This window comes from Anomaloglossus baeobatrachus, chromosome 1 (assembly GCF_048569485.1).
Source record: "Anomaloglossus baeobatrachus isolate aAnoBae1 chromosome 1, aAnoBae1.hap1, whole genome shotgun sequence".
Taxonomy (NCBI): Eukaryota; Metazoa; Chordata; class Amphibia; order Anura; family Aromobatidae; genus Anomaloglossus; species Anomaloglossus baeobatrachus.
In genome coordinates, this window is record NC_134353.1 from 340,797,717 (window position 1) to 340,812,716 (window position 15,000).

A 15,000-nucleotide genomic window follows, 5' to 3' on the forward strand; every position below is an offset into this window, starting at 1 on the left:
TTCAAAAATACGCCATACTTAACCGTCCATAGGATGACACTGGGGTAGGTAGCAAAATCTTTCCTGATCCCAGCGCTGTGCATCTTGGATCATTTTTAAAACAATGTAAGCAAGGGTTACTCAAAGCGGAGTCTCCCTTTTTTTCCAAAAATTGGGCCACACAGACACCCCATCAGTGGCAGCACTTGTGCCCCAGTTAAAAACAGGATGTTTTGATTTGCATCAAGCACATTCCAAATCCACAAGCATTTACTCTCCCCAGGATGACACAGGGGTAGTAAATTCCTTGTGGATCCATGACTTGTTCATTTTGATGAACATTAGTCTGTCCACATTGTCACTGGACAGACGCGTGCGCTTATCTATCAGCGCACACACACAGCAGCACTGAAGACACGTTCAGAGACAATGCTGGCAGCTGGACACGACAAAATCTCCAAGGCGTAAGTTGAGAGCTCTGGCCATTTTTCAAGATTTGAAGCCCAAAATGAGCAAGGCTCCATTTGCAAAGTCATGGCATCGATGTTCATTTGGAGATACTCCTGTATCATCCTCTCCAGCCGTTGACTATGTGTCAGACTTGTTGTCTCTGGTGGCCTTGCAGAGGACGGTCTAAAAAAATTATGAAAAGATTCAATAAAATTGCTGTTACCAGCACCAGATATGGTGCTACTGGTACGGGTAGACTGTTGAAGATGACGAGACCATCCCATGTTTGTCAAGTTACAACTGGGAGATTCACTCCCTGCACCTGCACGGTTGTTTGGTGGAAAAGCCAAGCTAATATCGAGTAACAGCTTCTGCTGATACTCCTGCATACGTGCGTCCCTTTCTATGGCTGGAATTATGTCACAAAATTTGGACTTGTACCGGGGATCTAATAGTGTGGCAAGCCAGTAGTAATCATCACTTCTAATTTTGACAATACGAGGGTCATGTTGGAGGTAGTACAGCAAGAAGGCGCTCATGTGTCTTGCGCAGCCATGCGGACCAAGTCCACGCTGTGTTTGTGGCATAGAGGTGCTAACCGTTCTTTCTTCCTCTGACATCTCCCCCCAACCTCTTTCAACTGAAATTTGACCAAGGTCTCCCTCATCCGCTGAGTCTTCTATGTCCATGGACAGTTCGTCCTCCATTTCTTCATGTTCTCCTGCACCTTCCTCAACATTTCGCCTGCTACCATGCGCCCTTGTTGATCCCTGTCCCCCATGGTCCCATGCCTGCCGCGTTGGTGATGATGAACGTCTGGACCTTGGTGATGTTGTTGTGTCTTGCGCATATGAATCCTCCTGTAGTTCCTCCCCTTCCTGTTGTCCCACCCCCTGACTCCGAATAGTGTTTAGTGTGTGCTCCAGCATGTAAATGACTGGAATTGTCATGCTGATAATGGCATTGTCAGCGCTAAACATATTCGTCGCCATGTCGAAACTGTGCAGAAGGGTGCATAGGTCATTGATCTGAGACCACTCCATCAGGGTGATCTGCCCCACCTCTGCATCTTGTTGGCCCAGGCTATACGTCATGACGTATTGCACCAGGGCTCGGTGGTGCTGCCACAGTCGCTGTAACATGTGGAGAGTTGAATTCCAGCGTATCACCACATCGCATTTCAGGCGATGAACCGGCAGGCCGAAAGACTTCTGGAGCGATGCAAGTCGCTCAGCTGCGGCGGTTGAACGGCGAAAGTGAGCAGACAGTTTTCGTGCCCTGGTCAGAAGGCCATCTAGGCCGGGATAGTGTGTTAAAAATTGCTGGACAACAAGGTTCAACACATGAGCCATACAAGGCACGTGTGTCACCTTGCCCAGGCGAAGGGCCGCACCCAGGTTTGCAGCATTGTCGCACACGGCCTTACCAGGCTGCAGGTTGAGTGGATACAACCATTTATTAAACTTAGTCTCCAGAGCTGCCCACAACTCAGTCGCTGTGTGACTCCTATTTCCAAGACATGTCAAGCTAAAGACCGCCTGATGCCGTTGCGCTCTGCTGCCAGCATAGTAATGAGGGGTGCTTAATTCCTTCTGCGCAGTGAGAACGCTGGTGGCCTGACCAGGCAGGCTTGGGGTGGAGGTGGAGGACCCAGATGAGGTGGAGGAGGCAGAAGCAGTGGCGGAACTTGGACAGACAGAGGATTGACACACAAGTCGTGGGGACGGCAAGACTTGTGCAGCAGACCCTTCACCATCTATCACCATAGTTACCCAGTGCCCAGCGACATGTAATGTCCCTGTCCATGCTTACTGGTCCAAGTATCGGTGGTGAAATGCACCCGTTGACACACAGAGTTTCTCAAGGAAGCGGTGATGTTGTGTGCGACATGCTGGTGTAGCGCGGGCACACCTTTCTTAGAGAAGTAGTGGCGACTGGGCATCTGGTACTGGGGCACAGTGACAGACATAAGGTCTCTAAAATCCTGTGTGTCCACCAGGCGGAAAGGCAGCATTTCTGTAGCCAAGAGCTTACAGAGGGATAAAGTCAACCTCTTAGCTTTGTCATGGGTCGCAGGAAATGGCCTTTTATTTGTCCACATCTGAGAGACAGAGATCTGGCTGCTGTGTGTAGACGGTGTTGAGTAGGGTGTCCCTGGAAAAATGCAGCTTTGTGAGGAAAGTGCAGGCATAGACATGATGTTGCCTTCATCCAACGTTGGTGCTATCGATGTCTGAGAGAGCTGTACACACGTACTTGTTTCCCCTTCCAAACCAACTGACGACCTACCAAGCAAACTGCCTGTTGCGGTTACAGTGGTGGAAGTTGTGCGTGGAAAACCAGGTGTGACAGCTGTCCCCACAGTCCTAGAAGATGAAGAGCGCGCGGATGCACTGGAAGGGGCAGGCGGTGGATGGTTTGCTCCGCTAGGCCGCATTGCAGCACGATGAGCTTCCCACTGGGACATATGATATTTATTCATGTGACGATTCATGGAAGAAGTTGTCAAACTGGTGAGGTTTTGCCTTCTACTAACAGAATCACGACAAATTTTACAGATCACATAATTTGGGCGATCTTTTGCTATGTCAAAAAAGGACCAGGCTAGGCAAGGCTTAGAGGGCATGCGACCTGCTGAGCCCACCCGACTAGTGCTCAGAGGCAGAGTGGTGGCTGAGGATGCAGTTGTAGACGTGCTACCAGTGCTCCGACTCTGTCCAGGAAGGCGCAAGGTTACTTCGTCGCCGGTTGCATCCTCCTCCACCGCCTCTGTTGACCTCCTCGAGTGCCTGACTGTGGGTTGACAGTAGGTGGGATCTAGAACTTCCTCATCAATTGTTGTGTTTGCACTACCCTCACCCTCAGACCGAGCCTCTTCTTGCACTGACTGAATATTTAAGTTCTCATCCCAATCTGGTATCTGCGTCTCATTGTCATCAGTATGTTCCTCATTGTCTATAACAACAGGTGTTACAGTTTGTGAAAAAGGGTCAACATTATGCTCAGAAACTTGGTCCTCAGTCGTCCCGGCCTGAATCAGAGTCACAAAGGTTCTGGGCATCACTGCAGACCATTTCCTGGTCTGTACTCACTGTAGCTTGGGAGCAGACTTCTGATTCCCAGGCTATAGTGTGACTGAACAGCTCTGCAGACTCAGCCATCTCAGTTCCACCATACTGTGCAGGGCGGATGGAGACTTCAGAGCTGGGAGAATGCAAGTGTGATTGGGCTGACAACTCAGAGGACTGGTGTTTTTTGGATGCGGTAGTTGAGGTGGAGGAGAGGGCACTTGTTGGACCACTTGAGATCCATTCAAGCATTTTCCTTTTTTGGCCATCATCTACCTTTGTTCCAGTTGTTCGGGTCTGTAGAAAAGGGAGCACATCGGATTGTCCACGGTAAGTAGTAGACATCTTACTTTTGCTGAAAGATGGTCTATCTTCAGCAGATGTTAATGGAGCTTTGCCACCTTCCCCACGGACAAACCATTTTTTTCCTTTTCCAACACGCCTCTTCCCCTTTCCACTAGCATCTGTCATTTTGCCACTCATTTTGATTGCGACAAGATTGTGCACTTAAAATGTGGTAGTAAAAATTGAGAGGTGGTGTAGATTTCAGCGGTGGTATAGCTTTATTAACAGCAGAATAAAAAAAAATAATTATCCCTGACAATGCAACTACGGCCCTTAAACTGGCAGCATAGTTTGCTAGTATAATGGCTTAGTAACAATGAGTTTGAGTGTGCAATGCAGAGGTGCTACACATAGGTTTGCACCAGTAGGACACTAATGGCAGTCAACAGACACTTTTAGGATGCCACTAAGTTTCCTCAGTGTTTGCCAGTATAATGGCTTAGTAACAATGAGTTTGAGTGTGCAAGGCAGGCAGACGTGCTGCAAATATCTTTGCAATAGTGGGACAATACAGACGTCCAACAGCCACGTTTAGGATGCCACTAAGTTTCCTCAGTGTTTGCTAGTATAATGGCTTAGTAACAATGAGTTTGAGTGTGCAATGCAGGCAGACGTGCTGCAAATATCTTTGCACTAGTAGGACAATACAGAAGTCCAACAGAAACGTTTAGGATGCCACTAAGTTTCCTCAGTGTTTGCTAGTATAATGGCTTAGTAACAATGAGTTTGAGTGTGCAATGCAGGCAGACGTGCTGCAAATATCTTTGCACTAGTGGGACAATACAGAAGTCCAACAGCCACTTTTAGGATGCCACTAAGTTTCCTCAGTGTTTGCTAGTATAGAGGCTTAGTAACAATGAGTTTGAGTGTGCAATGCAGGCAGACGTGCTGCAAATATCTTTGCACTAGTGGGACAATACAGAAGTCCAACAGCCACGTTTAGGATGCCACTAAGTTTCCTCAGTGTTTGCTAGTATAATGGCTTAGTAACAATGAGTTTGAGTGTGCAATGCAGGCAGACGTGCTGCAAATATCTTTGCACTAGTGGGACAATACAGAAGTCCAACAGCTACTTTTAGGATGCCACTAAGTTTCCTCAGTGTTTGCTAGTATAGAGGCTTAGTAACAATGAGTTTGAGTGTGCAATGCAGGCAGACGTGCTGCAAATATCTTTGCACTAGTGGGACAATACAGAAGTCCAACAGCCACGTTTAGGATGCCACTAAGTTTCCTCAGTGTTTGCTAGTATAATGGCTTAGTAACAATGAGTTTGAGTGTGCAATGCAGGCAAACGTGCTGCAAATATCTTTGCACTAGTGGGACAATACAGAAGTCCAACAACCACATTTAGGATGCCACTAAGTTTCCTCAGTGTTTGCTAGTATAATGGCTTAGTAACAATGAGTTTGAGTGTGCAATGCAGGCAGACGTGCTGCAAATATCTTTGCATCAGTGGGACAATACAGAAGTCCAACAGCCACGTTTAGGATGCCACTAAGTTTCCTCAGTGTTTGCCAGTATAATGGCTTAGTAACAATGAGTTTGAGTGTGCAATGCAGCCAGACGTGCTGCAAATATCTTTGCACTAGTGGGACAATACAGACGTCCAGCTGCCACTTTTAGGATGCCACTAAGTTTCCTCAGTGGTTGCTAGTATAATGGCTTAGTAACATGGAGTTTGAGTGAGCAATGCAGGCAGACGTGCTGCAAATATCTTTGCACTAGTGGGACAAGACAGAAGTCCAACAGCCACGTTTAGGATGCCACTAAGTTTCCTCAGTGTTTGCTAGTATAATGGCTTAGTAACAATGAGTTTGAGTGTGCAATGCAGGCAGACGTGCTGCAAATATCTTTGCACTAGTGGGACAATACAGAAGTCCAACAGCCACTTTTAGGATGCCACTAAGTTTCCTAATTGTTTGCTAGTATAATGGCTTAGTAACAATGAGTTTGATTGTGGATTGCAGGCAGACGTGCTGCAAATATCTTTGCACAAGTGGGACGATACAGAAGTCCAACAGACACGTTTAGGATGCCACTAAGTTTCCTCAGTGTTTTCTAGTATAAAGGCTTAGTAACAATGAGTTTGAGTGTGCAATGCAGGCAGACGTGCTGCAAATATCTTTGCTCTAGTGGGACAATATGGAAGTCCAAGAGCCACTTTTAGGATGCCACTAAGTTTCCTCAGTGTTTGCTAGTATAATGGCTTAGTAACAATGAGTTTGAGTGTGCAATGCAGGCAGACGTGCTGCAAATATCTTTGCACTAGTGGGACAATACAGAAGACCAACAGCCACGTTTAGGATGCCACTAAGTTTCCTCAGTGTTTACTAGTATAATGGCTTAGTAACAATGAGTTTGAGTGTGCAATGCAGGCAGACGTGCTGCAAATATCTTTGCACTAGTGGGATAATACAGAAGTCCAACAGCCACGTTTAGGATGCCACTAAGTTTCTTCAGTGTTTGCTAGTATAATGGCTTAGTAACAATGAGTTTGAGTGTGGATTGCAGGCAGACGTGCTGCAAATATCTTTGCACTAGTGGGACAATACAGAAGTCCAAGAGCCACGTTTAGTATGCCACTAAGTTTCCTCAGTGTTTGCTAGTATAATGGCTTAGTAACAATGAGTTTGAGTGTGCAATGCAGGCAGACGTGCTGCAAATATCTTTGCACTAGTGGGACAACACAGAAGTCCAACAGCCACGTTTAGGATGCCACTAAGTTTCCTCAGTGTTTGCTAGTATAATGGCTTAGCAACAATGAGTTTGAGTGTGGATTGCAGGCAGATGTGATGCAAATATCTTTGCACTAGTGGGACAATACAGAAGTCCAACAGCCACGTTTAGGATGCCACTAAGTTTCCTCAGTGTTTGCTAGTATAATGGCTTAGTAACAATGAGTTTGAGTGTGCAATGCAGGCAGACGTGCTGCAAATATCTTTGCACTAGTGGGACAATACAGAAGTCCAACAACCACTTTTAGGATGCCACTAAGTTTCCTCAGTGTTTGCTAGTATAATGGCTTAGTAACAATGAGTTTGAGTGTGCAATTCAGGCAGACGTGCTGCAAATATCTTTGCACTAGTGGGACAATACAGAAGTCCAACAGCCACGTTTAGGATGCCACTACGTTTCCTCAGTGTTTGCTAGTATAATGGCTTAGTAACAATGAGTTTGAGTGTGCAATGCAGGCAGACGTGCTGCAAATATCTTTGCACTAGTGGGACAATACGGAAGTCCAAGAGCCACTTTTAGGATGCCACTAAGTTTCCTCAGTGTTTGCTAGTATAATGGCTCAGTAACTATGAGTTTGAGTGTGGATTGCAGGCAGACGTGCTGCAAATATCTTTGCACTAGTGGGATAACACAGAAGTCCAACAGCCACAATTAGGATGCCACTAAGTTTCTTCAGTGTTTGCTAGTATAATGGCTTAGTAACAATGAGTTTGAGTGTGCAAAGGGCAGGAGGGTACAGTGGCAGGGTTGTGGGTCTGGGTAGAGGAAAGGAAGCCTGCCTTTCTATCCCTCCTAATGGGAAAATGCAGCGAGGAAATCCCTGACCTTAGCTACACAGACGCTGTCATCTTGTGTAGCTGTTAAAATCTGTTTTCACTGACCTGACTGTCACCTATGGCTCTGACGCTGCCGGTATTAGCCCTTACAAGGACTAATAGAAACTTCTATCCCTATTTTGTATAGCGCTGTGTATAGAGCATACACAGCAGTATCGGAGACAGGAGCTACGCCAGCGGTGACTGACACCAAGACGCAGAAGGCAGATAATGGCGCGCTGGAGGAAAATGTCCGTTTTTATAATGCAGGGACATGTGACATTGACATCCTATCACACATGCCGTTGCTTCTCTGGCTAAAAGTCCACTTAGCTGTGTGTGTGTCTGGGATTGGCTGACATGCCGGCCCGCCCCACTACACGCGCGCGCTTTGGGAAGGAAGAGAAGGAAAAAAAAAATGGCGATCGCCATTATCCAAACAGCAGTGATCTGATTGCGCTGTTCCCGCACACTATACACTGAAATTTCATAATAGTGTGAGTCACAGAGTGACTTACACTATTACAGCGGAATGCCAGCTAGTAATTAGCTTGTCTTTTTGCTGCTAGAACCGTTCTCGAACGTAACTAGAACTATCGAGCTTTAGCAAAAAGCTCGAGTTCTAGTTCGATCTAGAACCTCCCCCAAAATCACTCGAGCCGCGAACTGGAGAACCTCGAATCGCGAACCGCGCTCAACTCTACTCACATCTAGAGATTAGAGAACATTATGAGATTCAGTTCACCGAATTTCCCAATGTTCGCCCAATAGTTAGACAAACAATTCACCTAAATTATTTTACCTCCATTATATTCAATGGGAGGCAAAATCTTGTACAACACCTTCAAGGGGCTGCCAAAGCAGATCAAACCATTTTACACGGAGCCCCACTGTTGCGGCACAGCTATTAGCTTACAAGACTATTTAAATAAGAAATATTGAGGTGGATGAGTGACAAGTGTATGTCTGGTGGACTAGGAGCTCTCATACCTCATTCAACAGCTCCAACTACTGAAACTGCTTTTTTGCCCAGCCACACTCAGGTAGCATCAATATTAGCTTCATAAACTTTTATTGATAGACACATTTAAGGATAGTATAAGAACTAGATGAGTAAAAGGTAGGTGCATTAAACAATTAACAACGATATGGTCTGAATAGTTAAATCACTGCACAACCAAATTAAAACATTTGTGGAGCAAAAGACTCCACAAAAAAAACTGTGATTTCAATGTATTAAAATAAATTGTTTATTTAGTAAATATTACAAATATAAATGTAAAACAATAACATGTATTATAAATAATGGTGCTTCAACAAGAGGGATGATATGTCAGCATAGATATTAGGATTATAATACGCACAAAGCACAACTTAAATATTCGGTACAAAGGGAATGAATTATTGTCTGGAAGATTCAAGTGTAGGTAAATATATCTGGTTTATATACATCTTAAAAACACTCACAGACAAGAATAAAATGCATAAGTGGTAAAAAAAATAGATCCATCTAAATACAAAAGTGTTTGAATAAAAAGTGACATTAGATATACATTTCTTGGATAAAATTAGTGTGGGAGTGGAAAAAAATTGTAAGATAGAAAGAATATAAATATAAGCAATATGTTTTAGTTACCTGATTCTTTGAGGTATTGGTGTTGTTAAATGCTGCGTGATAATCGATGATCAGTGATATAAAATGCTTCAGTATAAAGTGCAATAGCGGTTACTATAAGCAAAGAGTAATGCTTTCAGATCAGGTTCAATGACCGAAACAATAAGGTGCACCTGTTCCAGTAAATAGTGATTACCTGGTGTGTAGTGCTGAGTTGTCCCTTTACCCCGACGTACGTTTCAATATACTTTTCCTCAGGCGGCGTATGTGTTTAAGATGTATAGAAACCAGATATATTTACCTACACTTGAATCTTCCAGACAATAATTAATTCACTTTGTACCGAATATTTAAGTTGTGCTTTGTGCGTATTATAATCTTAATATCTATGCTGACATATCGTCCATCTTATTGAAGCACCATTATTTATAATACATGTTATTGTTTTATATTTATATTTTTAATATTTACTAAATAAAAAATGTATTTTAATACATTGAAATCACTGTTTTTTTGTGGAGTGTTTTGCTCCACAAATGTTGTTTTAAAGGTAGGTGCATGCCTGCCTGTCTGGGAGTCCTATTGCTACTGGCAACACACTAGGGGCAGACACCAGGAAAGTGGCATCAATTACCCAAGAGTACAAATAATGTTGTGGCGCAGCCGTCAGGCGTGGACCATGCATGAGACAGAGTCTGGGACAGAATTTACAGCTTTCAAATTAAGTTAAAATTAACAGGTGGGTGAGTGACCGGTGAAGACCTGCTGGGCTGGGAGCCCTCATATCTCATGCAACAGCTTTTCTGCTCAGCCACACTCAGGTGGCACCAATATTAGCTTCATAAACTGTTATTGCTAGACATATTTAAAGGGGTGGTTCACTACACACCATTACTGGCCACATTGCTGTAAAACTCATAGGGAAGGGTTTTGTCAAATAGCGTATGTAGCACATTCTGCCTCAGAGCGGTGCTACTGCAGTTCGGGCTCCGTGACCTCTGAGATCCGGTAATGTCACAACAACTTTCAGTTGACCCGACATCACCTAGGTGGGCTTCAGTTTCTTTAAAATGCAATAAAAGGTGATCAAAACTGGTCATCTACACAAAAATAAAATAATTAAAAATATCAACTCAAGATGCAAAAATTAAGCTATCACCGAGTCCCAGATCCCAAAAAATTAGAACGCTACGGGTCTCGGGAAATGGCAACAAAAGCGCTACTATTTTTTTGGATAAATATCTGTTTATTTCCCCCCTTAGATAAAAGTAAACATATATATCTTTGGCATCCACAAACTTGAACCGATGTGAGCCATCATATTGATGTCAGTGTTAACATATAGTGTACATGGTGAATAAAAAAAACAAAACAATCTTACAATTGCACTTTTTTCACTATTTCTCTACATTTGGAATTTTTTACCTTTTTTCAGTACACTATATGGTAAAATTAATGTTTTCATTCAAAAGTACAAGTTGTCCCGCAAGTTGACTGAAAAATAAAAAAAGTTCTGGCTCTCAGAAGAAGGGGAGGAAAACAAAATGAAAAACAGAACATCACCCTGAGGTAAAGAGGTTAAAGTGCCACGCCTGCCCAGAAAAAAGGCAAAATGTTGGAATGGTGTTTTAAGAAGTATGTCTTAATATCAGTTAAAATGGTCAGAAAGCCCTGGGAGTCTCTGCAGGTGGAGCAAGGCTGAGGCTGTGTGTGTTGCCTCGATCAAGTACATTCACTATGACAGGTATGCTTGTCATACTGGGACTACTGCCTCTCATAATGAGCATATTCATAATTAGACTGCAAGTAAAAAAAATAAAAAATCATAATATATAATCTATGTTTAGTCTCTTGGAACAGAGAGAAACGAAGCAATGGATCAAGTAATGGTGCAAAGTATTACATCTGAAGTGAATGTATTATTACGAGTATACCAGAAAATCTTATTCTATATTTTCAGCAGCAGAAGCTTGGAGAACTTTCAGGGTAGAACGCAATGTCATTTATCAGTCTGCTAAGTAGTAAAATAAAATACAAGACAGTATTGGGCCGAGCACAGTGTAATTTTATCAGCTTTGGGATATTATAAATCTTGTGTGTAACCATCAATATTACACAGATTATGGCTTCAAAATAACACGTATTTTAGCCGTATTTTAGCCTATTAATGAAAACAATAAGCCTAGGGCAATTCTTGTTCTAGGACAGCAAAATAAAAGATGAGCAGGGCTATTGCCTATTGGAGACTGTCAAAAGATTGGTATTAATCCTTGTCAACTTGCATCTTTCCTTAGGGAAGGTCCATGATCTCCTCTGGCCTAGCAAAGGACAGTCCTTGAACTTGACTTCACTATGTTAACTTGAAAAATTGTCTTGTATCTACAAACCCCAGCTGAGAGAGCTATTATATTGCACGCACTTCTTCATTCAATCTGGTTTGTTCTTTTTTTTTTATCATGTGTATTTTTGACAAATATGTGTGTGTTCTCTTCTTGTCATCATGTTCTAATAATAAATGAACAATTCGTCCTTGCCATGAGACAAAAGTCCTAGTTTACGTCAACTTGCTGGATCCAGTGAAATTTAGCCTTTAATTTTTGACTTAGTACTTCATGTTATTATAGTGAAAATGTGCAATAAAACATCACTATTATTTAAAGTAAAATCAATTATGGATATAAAAGTAACTCCTCCTCAATTAAGTGAAGGGCACATCATTTTTGGTACAACCTGACTCCTTTGAGCCCAAGGGCAAATTATGTCTATGACAAAAAAGGCTACACTTCACACTGTTAGGTCTTTTCTGCAATAACATCTTTAAATCTTGCCAGACAATATTGTGCAATGTTGACTATCATGTTGAATTTATTAACACACCCTCCTTATTAAAACCTTGTAGCACTTAAGGATTAATTCATGCTTTCTCCCATGTACTAAAATATTTGTACAAATAATAAATTCAAGCATTAATTAATTTATGTGAAAACCTTGAAAACATCGAGTGGTCCAGACAAGCTGTTCAACATGGCAACTTAAAGAGCTTGCCTAGTATGTACCTTAAGTAAGTATTCACTATGTTCACTTGCACAACTGTCTAGTGTACACCTACTGCCATGCTTAGTCAAGAACAACAACATTGCCACCTAATAGCTTCTTCCAGTGTGTCTGCTGCTGGCACTCACAGTTAATGACACCATGCATGTCCACTAGTTTTTGACTTCTCGCTTAGTATCTTTGCACAATTGTACTGTTAAACTCAGGGCTGCCATCAGGGCATTACAACCGTTCCTTATGTATGAGGCCTGGTGAGCAGATGCAAGGAGGTGGGCTTGGATCAGGCCCTGACCAACCAGGACCTCCTTTTTGTGCTTCCGCTTACCTGGCCCATGGGGCAGGATTTTGACAGTTCTTTATTCAATTAAACATGCAGATGCTTGTTTAGTTGAAATATATTGCTTCTTACTGAACCGGGAATAGTTAGCAGCTGCCAGCCCATCATAGCCTGGCAACTGATGTTGGCATGTGTGTCGCCGGCGTATTAGGTTACTGTCATGCACCGGCGCATCCAGCTCTATATATGAGTGTACCGGCCCCGTGTTAGTGGCCAAGCCGCTCGGATCCAGAGCCACGGTGGCTCAAGGGGTCTCCGGACCCAGGAGGGGGGTCGCGTGGACTCTGAAAGTGAAGAGGGGGGGATATGTACAGGGGATTTGGAAGTTCGTGACGCCACCCACGGTGCGTGGTAATTTGGAGTACCACCGCTGCAGTTGGGGTGGTGATATGGCAGCAAGGTATTTAACCCCTTCCTCTCGCTTCCTAAAGCTCAATATGGCCAAAACTGAACTGATCATCTTTCCTCCATCTCCCCTGCACTCTCCACCTGATCTATCCATTACAATTAATAACATCACGCTCTCCCCAGCACCCAAAGTTCGGTGCCTCGGAGTGACCTTTGACTCTGCCCTGTCCTTCATACCGCACATCCAATCCCTCACCACCTCCTGCCGTTTTCAACTCAAAAATATCTCCAGAATCCGCCCTTTTCTCAATCCCCAATCTACAAAAATTCTAGTGCACGCCCTCATAATCTCCCGCATCGACTACTGCAACATCCTCCTCTGTGGTCTCCCTGCTAACACACTCGCCCCTCTCCAGTCCATCCTTAACTCTGCTGCCCGACTGATCCACCTCTCTCCTCAATACCACCCCGCTTCTCCTCTCTGCAAGTCCCTCCACTGGCTCCCAATCTTCCACCGTATCCAATTCAAATTACTAACACTGACCTACAAAGCTATCCATAATCTGTCTCCTCCATATATCTCTGAACTAATCTCTCGCTACACTCCAAAACGTAACCTCCGGTCCTCCCAAGATCTCCTTCTATCCTCCTCTCTCATTCGCTCCTCATGCAACCGACTCCAAGACTTCTCCCGAGCATCCCCAGTCTCCTGGAACTCACTGCCTCAACACGTCAGACTATCTACTACACTTGCAAACTTCAAACGGACCCTGAAAACTCATCTGTTCAGAAATGCCTATAATCTACAATGACCTCACCGCCCCACCACCGTGCGGAGCTGCCGCCCCACCACCGTGCGGAGCTGCCGCCCCACCACCGTGCGGAGCTGCCGCCCCACCACCGTGCGGAGCTGCCGCCCCACCACCGTGCGGAGCTGCCGCCCCACCACCGTGCGGAGCTGCCGCCCCACCTACACCCCACCTACTGTCTCCTCCCCAAAATCCTTTAGGATGTAAGCCCGCAAGGGCAGGGCCCTCTTCCCCCTGTGCTAGTCTGTCTATTGTAACGTGTACATGTATTCTGTATGTAACCCCCTCATGTACAGCACCATGGAATCAATGGTGCTCTATAAATAAACAATAATAATAATAATAATAATAGGAGGTTGTGCCCCGGGGCCTGGTGGTGATAGCAAAGGGGTGCCATTGGGAAGGAAAGGGTTTCTGCGTATGTGGCGCCCCTGACCTGGTCAGGCACCACTGAGTACTGCACCCGTGCTGGGGACAGTACAATACAGGTAATCCAGAAGGCTGACCGGGGTGTGGTACACAGGCGCATAGTGATCAGCTCTCACACATGTACCCATGAGAGGACCCCTGGGGATCCCAGGAGGGGGAAAAGCCTTGACCTTCACTGGAATAGTGGAGGGGCCCAAAAGCCTCCATCTCCTCTCAAGGGGTGTGGTAAGAGAGTCTGGTTGCTAGGTGGCGTAGGCAAGAACAGGAGAGGAGGAGCAGTGAGTCAGTTAGAGCAGAGAACTCCAGAGGGCTCAGTGAGGAGCAGACCTGTGGGGCTGTTGCTGTCTAACAGCGCCCGCGCAGTGGCTACTGACGGGGGAGAACGGTCAACTAGGAGTGCTACCTGAAAGCCAGCTTCAGCTAGAGAGAAAGCACGGAGTGGGAAGTAAGGAGACTGCTAGAGAGCACCAGGCCCAACCGGGCGGCAGATCCCGAAGCGAAGATAGATCCAGCTTTCTTCTGCTAAACCTGCCGGTGTGGGGCTCTCAAAGCCCACACCACAACACCACAAAAGCCGCAGCCTCGTAACCGCAGTGAGGGCCCATAGGTCACAGGAGGCAAGCAGCTGGAGTGGCCTGGTCCGGGGAACAAGCAAACGGCAAACAAAAGGGGGAGAGAGGCTGCAGCATCTTCCCTGGGTGACCCCCATAGGGACTCAAAGTCGGGGTCACCCCAAACCACCAAGGGCTAAGGAAGGCGAGTCAGTAGTCACCCTCATAAAGTCAGCCTGAAGGATACCTGGTTCCCATCTGGTTCATCCCAGCTACGCCCGGGCTACTCACCCTGCCATCAAATGTGAGTAAAGCCCTTGAAAGACAGTTCTGCCTGTGTGAGTCATTCTGCGACTTGTGGTACTACAAACCTACACCGGGCCCTGGGGCTTGCCTCACTCTCAGGAGGCTATTCCAACTAACTGCACACACCATCAGCCCCAGGCGACCCTCAACCTGCAGTG